Source organism: Diachasma alloeum, unplaced genomic scaffold, assembly GCF_001412515.2.
Source record: "Diachasma alloeum isolate Michigan unplaced genomic scaffold, Dall2.0 Dall_scaffold_00866, whole genome shotgun sequence".
NCBI lineage: Eukaryota > Metazoa > Arthropoda > Insecta > Hymenoptera > Braconidae > Diachasma > Diachasma alloeum.
Genome location: NW_021680987.1, coordinates 52,899 through 61,844, shown reverse-complemented (window position 1 = coordinate 61,844; position 8,946 = coordinate 52,899). Strand labels below are relative to the sequence as shown.

Here is an 8,946-nt window from a genome sequence, read left to right as displayed (position 1 = left end):
TAGTTGAAGAGAAAATATTATGACCAAAAGTTATTCCACATTGCCAAAAATTCGTGAGCTAACGTTATGCAGTTAAGGGTTCTAAGGAATATTGGCAACAAGTTAGTATATCACCCATGGTGATTTTTTATCCTACTACAGTATTGGTTTAAAGGTCATCGTATTTTTACTACTAAAAAGATGACCTATCATGAAATCGTTGTCTTTTTTTTATTTTCCACTATTTAGGGAAATCGTTTTCGTAATTTCTTAATTTCACATTTAATCTCACAAACAGGCAGGTGCAGCATAATGTCAAGATCAATTTTTTATTGCTGGATGAATTTTGAAGAAAAAATGTGTTTTCACATTGTATGGAGCATCTCATTGTTTAGTGGACAACAACAAAATAATTAAGAAGTCAATTTCAATATTTTCTCTAATTATGTTAATGACGAATCAATGGAGATAATAGTTTTTCATCATTCAACAGGTCATCTTATCGTTAATGATGTGTTCTTTACAAGTTCATTAGATATATCAGTTGGAATAAATATAAGTACAGCTTTAAAACCTGAGAAGATTGCTATGAGAGCGCGAGGGAGAGTCATTAAATATTATACAGTGTGTCCCATAACATGTGACCAAAGTAAATTGCGTAGAATACCGCAAGGTGGCATTGCAGTCTAAGGTCTAATATATGGTTAAAGTGGAGACTCACCGCGAATTTCATTCATGCTTCAGTCGCTCGGGAATTGCAGCACTAAAATGGAAAATTTAACCATTGAATAAAAATCATTCTAAGTATGGCACACACACTGGAGTGTCTGATTCGAGTCTCAAACGGTAAATAAAGTGAATGAACTAACTAACCAAAAAATTTTGTTTTCTTCTTTTGTTGAAAATTGACGCATTTTTCGGCCAATTATGAGTATTTTCAGGATAATTAAGAAATTTGATCAGTACGGTACACTAGATGATACAGGGCATGAGCATCCTGGTGCTTCACGTACTGTCACCACGGATGAAGTTGTCCGCACAACTGAAGAACATTTCAAAAAGTATCCGAATGATACTCTTTGAACGGCTTCTCAAACCTTGAAAGTCTCAAAAACTTCACTGCACCGCATCTTGGAAGTGTTTTTAAACTTCCATCCCTACAAAATTTCGGTACATCAATTTTTAAGTGAGGAGGCGATGGCTCGCCGTGTTCAATTTTGCCAAGAACTTCACAATTTTTTTGAATCCAAGGAAATGAAGGCATAGAATATCATCTTCTCGAACGATGCACATTTCTACTTAGATCGCTTAGTAAATAAACAAAATTTTCGCGTTTGGGGGACTAGTCATCTCACGTTATTGAAACCAAGTCCTCACACCCGAAAAAAAGTCACTGCATGGGCGGCAATTACAATAAAAGGTATTTTCCTTGAATTTATTAAGAGTCCGACAATCATTGCTGGTATTTACGCTGAGTTCTTGAAGAAGAACTTCTTTCCTTGGGCATGAAAAAATCAGTTAGTCAAGAATTTCTACTTCATGCAAGATGGTGCCACCCCGCACAGGACTGCTGCAGTACCTAAGCATATATTCGGGTACCCTAAGTATGCCCATGGACGCATGGAATGGCCGCCGTACAGTCCGGACTTAAATCCCTGCGATTTTTGCCTATGGGGTTTTCTCAAGGACAAGCGCTATGAGAAGCATCCGACGACGGTGCAAGACGCAATTAGGGATGCTATCCGAGCTGTTGATTAAAACATAATACAGCGCATCTATACCAGTTTCGAACGCAGGATAGAGTTCTGTAGTACAAGTGATGGCGAATACTTGGAAGGAATTATATTGTAATTTGCCGAATGTTCCGTGTACAATAAAAAAAGGACAATTATTTACATTTTAATGTATCCAAGTTATTTGTAATTTGCTTTAGTCACATGCTATGGGACATCCTGTAATGCCTGTTTAGTATAAACAAAGATAAGATGACTAATGCAGCTGTGAATATTAAAAAGCTATGGAAACGGTACCATAAATACTATAGATTTAACTAGTAAAAATAATCAGGAAGACAATTAACAAGTGCAAATATGGAAAAAAGTGATATTTGTTCAATAAGCCTACATATTAAGTACATTTTTACGTTTGTATTCATGGAAAAAATACATGTGATTTTTGTAAATACATTTTTATTTATTTTAGTCCGCTTTCTCTGTCCTCGTACGAAAAATTCGCGAATTCAATGAAGTATCCTGTACACATGACGCGCTTTTATTGTTCTTTCATTAGTAAATTGCGAGTGTATTTTTTTCATAATCCTCATGTGAACCATTATCGAACAATTCGATCTCTAAGGCCTCGACCGGCTGCCAACTCGGGATTAACACGCCTTCTGAGAATATTCATTTCATGAAGCTCTTCATCATTGAATATCCCGTAATCTTCATTGCCTACGTATGGTTCATTTTCGCCTGCAGGGAATAAGAAGCCACCTATGCTAGCCATATTGTGTAAAACTACACATGTTTTTGTTATTTTTGCCGCCGTTGCCGGATGATAATGAAGTACTCGATGTTTGAGGAGACAACGCCATCTGATCTTCAGAATTTCATTAACCCGTTCGATGAGGGACCCTCCTCGACAGAATACACGATTAAACGCGTCCTCAGGAGAATCGTCGAATGGATCCTTAAATGGCGTCATGAGCCATGGCCGTAAAGGGTACCCCGCATCTCCTAAAGAAAGTTAAACCATAAAATTAACGTTTACGTCTACGAAAAATTTTTTATTGAAAAACCTAGTGAATTCGCTAGAAAATTCTATTGGATTCCTATTTAAAGTTCTATTCGTTTTTGGCCGATTTTATTGAAAATATTTTATAGAAATAAATCAATAGCAATTGGTCTTTCTATACAAGTTTTTCTATTGAGATATTTTCTATAGAAATTCCTCGACATAAAATTTCTAAGCCTTTGTCTTATTTCATTCGAAATTTTTTTATTTGAAAAGATGTGAAAAAACACTTGGAAAATTTCTGCCAAGGAATTCCTACAGAAAATAACTTCATCGAGAAAGTTGTGGAGAAAGACCATGTTCTATTGATTTTTTTAAATAAAATATTTTGAATAGAATTGGCCAAAAACTAATAGAATTCTCAATAGAAATCCAATAGAATTTCCTAGCGAATTCGCTATTTTTTCTACAAAATTATATCGTACGTGTAATTTTATCCCATCATAATTGCATTTAATGAGCAAGTTCAGATATTGTCAACATTTTTTGTATCCGGAAATTGTAGCTAAAAATTGGACAAATAATGGACAATTGTCGATTTTTTCTTATCCAAATCGGATTGATGTACTCATAAAATTTACTGACATTGAGCGTTGAAAAAATGAGAAAATAATTGTCAGAAATTCCCGAAGTTTTTTACCCCCTAAATTTATCAAAAATGACAATTTTTTGCACCCTTAATAGAATTTTAGATTACCGAGCAAATAAACCCGTTCACCATGGTAATTATGCAATATTCTCATTAATGGCTGGACGTTACTGGAATTCCAAATTGTACAATGCGCTTCCAGGAAACCTGGCGTTGACATTAACAATTTAGAAATCAGCGTCACATATCTGTAATACAAAAAATAATGCAATTAATGACGCAATCGAAATCTCAAAGTACACTTAATATTCTTTTTGGCCTATCACTCAACTCACCAACTGAACATTTAATGAACGGTATTCTTTGCAATTTACATACACGTTTTCAGGGTGCACTGGGTCGTTAATTCTTGGCGGAACAATTGCCACATGAGTCCCATCAATGCAACCAATTGCATTGGGAAAACCGAACCGACGAAAGAACCTGCAAACAATCAACTTATAGAGGAGAGTCGGGTAAAATGGGACGTTTCGTGATCTTCTCTAATTGTCAATATTTTCACTGATAAATAAAGATATTGACAATTGGGAAAAATTTCAATATGTCACATTTTACCCGACCCTCCCCTAAAATATATGAATAATAAAAACCGCAATACTCAGTACGATTGATAATAACCTATCACGAGATGCTCGGACATCCTCGATGTTCCTATGCGCTAGCTGCCTACCGCCGATTGCGCCACTCGTGGCGGATAATGACATATTATAGGCAGAAAAAACAAACGATTGAAACATTTCTTTCTCAATTTTCACTTGTCACTGAATGTCATAACTACACTCGAATTGAATGGAATCACTCAAGCAAAATTCATATCAAATTATGGACATTTTTCAGTCGTTTTTACTTTGGATGATGTAACTTGCTTGTCTGGTTGAAGGTTTAGTTTGAATTCAAAATTCAAGCGATAAAGCTATGAAGTTAGTCATTAACACCCGAAAGTTACCAAAAGACACCGCTGAGGCGGCGTTACTAGTGCTCTTTATGAGATACGCAGCTAGCGTATAGAACCTGACATATTCATCAAATACTTCATTTCGGTTGAATACATTGATGACCGTGTGTATGGATCTGCTCACTGATGGTTGGCTAATGGCTCAATATCCACCCATCCAACTATCTAATTGGTAACTTCCACTTGCAAAAAATCTTACTGCTGTAAGCACCTATAAAATCCAATGCGGTGATTAATTATAGTACAAAAAAAGTGAACTCCCTAATGCGTTAACCCATCCTACAGCTCAGTTTACGAGAGAAATTCGAATCTAACAGAGATATCGAAATTTTCATTAGAACTTTTTTTGTAGACCCGATGTCGCTGGACAAAAGAGGTACTTATACGAATTTCACTATCTCTCTTATATTTAGGGATGATCCTGGAAGAGGATTTTTTCTGTGATCCTTATGATTAAAAGAGCAAGGCGTTTTGTTTTTGTTTTTCAGTTATCGAGAAAAAATAAATCGATTTGTTCTTTTCTCGATGAATGACCAAAATAATCGATTGTATACCAATCGATTGTGGTGACAGTTTCTCTCAGTTGTTTTTGTGAGAAGTTAGCCGAGGAAAAATACGAAAAGAAATTCCCACGGAAAAAAGTGTGAGAATATTATTATAGGAGTGTGAGAATATTATGGGAGAGAAGAAATATCGATGTGTATGTTAATAATGAATAAAGAAGAGAAAATTGTGTTACAATTAAGAATTGAAGTGTGTTAAAATTAAGAGGTTTTTATTATTAATACTGCAGTGACATTTCATTTTCTTCCTAGTGGATTGTTATTAATAACTGCAGTGAATAACTGCAGTGACAATTCGTTGTCTTCCTGGTGGAAATGATGTAAGTAGTTTTCTTTCAACATAAATCCTTCGACGTAATAAAAAAGTATAGTAAAAAAAGAAATAATCTTAAAGTTATCGAGTTTTATATGTGTTTACATACATCCGTTAGCTTCTTTTTCAATTGGAAAAAAGTCGGTAGTCGTGAACTACGTAAAGAGAAGAGAAGAGAAAGGAGAAAAAAAAATCTCGTGAATCGTAGAGTAGAATTGCCTCCTTTATTGAACGTTCAAATATCTCTCCAATTCTCCAACATCAAAATGAGATTTGATTCATTTATATCGTATCACTTAGACGATATTTGTGACGATTAAACATGATTTGCTTGATTTCATTTTCTACAGCTTTTTTTTCCCCCTATGAAAAAGAGAAGGACAGAGATGAAAATTAGCTGTAATTGATATTGTTAGAGATCAATTGTTCTTAAATATTGGAAAAATATTTTTCCATTGAATAACACATATTCTCATGTGATTTTTATTCTTCTCCTTTTTTCAGACCTGGTTTGAAGCAAATACATGGAGGTTTCGAGTTTATCTAGTTATCAACACACCGGAGAGTTTCCCTTTACTGGCGGAATAATCAATTTGTATCGATGAATATGGTGATTTATTGAAGAAATGGATGATATTGATGGGATAATTATGATCATGATGTTGATATTGATGATAATAATAATGATGATGGTGATGATTTGTCAATGAGACAGATAACTTTGATTTTTCATTTTATGAATTGTTTATGATTTGATGATATACTAATTGATAAAATGAATGATAAATTGAAAATGATGGAAATATTGTGATGTATGCCCATGAAAGCTTTACATGAGTGACATCAAGTTACAGAGATTTTAGTTGGTTTCGAATGTACGAGAATTTGAATTTAATTTGAATTTGTACGGGACAAATTTACTGAATCGAGACAAATCTACTCAATCGAGTTACTTCAGAATGCAGCTGACTTCCGATGATAGCATGAAATTTCCAGATTTGAAAATTCGAATGCATCATATGACCTGGCATATGATAGTCATGTCATCCTCTTCTTGCGGTTCGGATTTTTTTTCTAAATTTTAATTCTTTTTGAATTTTTATATTTTATGGTAAACGAAAATAGCTTCTTAATGTTTTTCTATGGTATTTCTAATCAGACCGATTCTAAGCGCTAAAGCGCTGATTGTTCGCGCAACCGCGCGCGTTATGGACCTAGTTAATTATAATTTGAGTACTGACCTTCGGAGGCACACCCAATGCAGACCGCCTACTCAGAGGCGGTTGATACCGCCTTACAATTTCTATTATTTGCGACACTCTTGCTGTCTTTAAGCGATAAACGTTTACAAAATTATAATTTGTGAGCTCCTCAAAGGGGTCCAAAGCATCATGGGAAATTCGAGGACAATAATAGTCATCTCCATCAGGCTCGAAATTACGAAAAACGTCAAAGTAAAGATACCTCTGAAAGTTGTCCATTTATTAAAAATGTATCGTTTATCTTTTAATTATCACTAAACGTACTTAACAAACTAGAATGTGCAAAGCACGTTGTTTACTAGAAGAGGTTAAGATTCACATACGTCAATTTTCGCGAGTAAATCACGCGAACCTATGGGTGAACGGAAGAACGGCAAAACCGATGGGTGAACGGAAGATCACCGCAAACGATGGGTGAACGGGCGGGCCAATCCGTCAACGGAGCCGTTTCTCATGTGACCCTAGCGCCGTGTGCGGTGAATCGGATCCCCACACGAGAAATGTGAGCGACACTACTTTCGTGTGGTGGAACCTATTCACATGACTCGAGAATATGCCCCCAGCAGCAGTCGCAGATAGTGTTTCCCGATACCCAAAAAAATATCGATACTCACAAGGAACATTACGCAGGTGTCCCCCTCCGATTTCGATAAAACTTAAATATGTTATAGGGGACCCAAAACTAAGGGACACGTATTTTTTTTTAGCTGCCCATATTGGGTTTTAGGGGGTGAAAGTGCTCTCTGAAGTTGACCACCTCTCGGGGTCATTTTTCGATTGCACACATAAGGAACCTTTTTGAACAACTCTTTCGCAGTGTATCATGAAGGTCACAAGGAATGATGAAAATGCGAATTAGAACCGTCTCCGGGGGGTGAAATATGGAGGGTAAACTACCCTTGTGAAAATTCATTTTTCTCATAGAAAAAAAACTTTTGATGGAAATCCCATAGGATAAATTCCATTTGAAAAAGTCAAACAAAAATACAGAATACCTGTTTTGATTTTTTTTAATCGAAATTTAAAACTTGAAAAAATAGATTTTTTGTGAATTGCGAAATTTCAAACTTTTTCCTGTACAAAACGAAGCTTACGGTTAATGATGAGGAAAACCATTGGGACAGGATCCAGGAGTGGTGTCGGGGAGGTTAACTACCTTTGGGAGGGGGGGGGGGAATTTTTTTTAATAAGGGGGAAAAATATTGATGAGAATTTTACGAAACACATTTCGTTCGAAAGCATGAGACAATTTAAAGCACATATTTAGGATTTTTTCCGCAAATTAGAATTTTAAGGTAAGAAAAATCGATTTTTTGAACAATTATGGGTTTTAAATCGTTTGTTATAATAGACTGACCTTACACGGAATCATAAGTGAAACAATTAAATAGTCTTCGGGAGTGATATTTGAGGGCTTAACAATCCTCATGGTATTTTATCGAATCGATCGGACCAACCTCATTCATTTTCAAAAGAAATCAGTAATGACCATGGATCTAAAAAATTTCACCGAAGGCCAGAGTACAGATTCCATTAAATGGCTTCCATTTCCAATTTGCAAAAATGAGTTATGATGAAATATATTGAGGAATTCAAATTTTCATCTGTATGTGAACGTGGATGGCAAAGAAGAGGCGATGATTTTGTATAGTAAATAATGGATCGATGATAAAATGTATTTCGGTTGCTCTTATCGCTTCGATGTAATATCGTTTTCAATGAGACGTAAATGGCGACATACGACAATCCCATTCTGTTTGATAATGCAGAACCACAACTGAAGAAAATTTGGGAGTTGTAAACATATTGTTGCAAATGGCTCATTTGTTATCTGAGGATGAAATTACTTTACTCAATATAACTTATACGATATCAATGTTTTTCATTTCCATCTCTCTTGTGAATTACAATCAGTCTATGAATATACATCGAAGAGAAAAGTAGTTTTTCGGTGAGTGTCGTGATCTATACTTGTTCTACCATGAAAGTTAATCCGATCAACGTTACCCGACTTCTGATGGCAACATTTGAAGTTCTCAATCTTGCTGAAACACCCGTGAACAACGAGGAACATGAATTAGCAGACACGTTCGAAAGGATATTGATTCAATCAATGGAGGAATATAATGGAGTTGAAATGATCGAAGAAACATCCCTGGATTTTCAAGAGCCTTATAAAGATATCGACACGATGGCGGTCGAGGATAAAGAATTTCAACCACATACAGAAGAATCACCTGACAGTTGTTCGGAGGATGAGGAACCTGTAGATTTCGAGTATAAAAAGAATGCCGTTGACTTCTGGAGGAGTGGAAAAAAGGAGAAGAATCTCTCTAAGTAGCTATATAAGGCCGGTTCTGGATAAACCGTCCGGGATTTAGTGGGCAGGTGAGAGGGTGCAGGTAAGAGGTGGGTGGGTGGGTGTGGATGTT

At 35.7% G+C, this 8,946-nt stretch overlaps 1 long non-coding RNA gene across 1 annotated transcript; it reads right to left on the bottom strand.

Annotated features, from left to right (window-relative positions):
* Positions 1-2,188: 2,188 nt before the first annotated feature.
* Positions 2,189-4,123, bottom strand: LOC107045059. Its single transcript, XR_001461407.1, has 4 exons — positions 4,040-4,123; positions 3,697-3,844; positions 3,470-3,609; positions 2,189-2,714 (listed from the first exon to the last, which is right to left on the bottom strand). It is a non-coding gene; the product is annotated as an uncharacterized LOC107045059 (long non-coding RNA).
* Between the last annotated feature and the right edge of the window lie 4,823 nt (positions 4,124-8,946).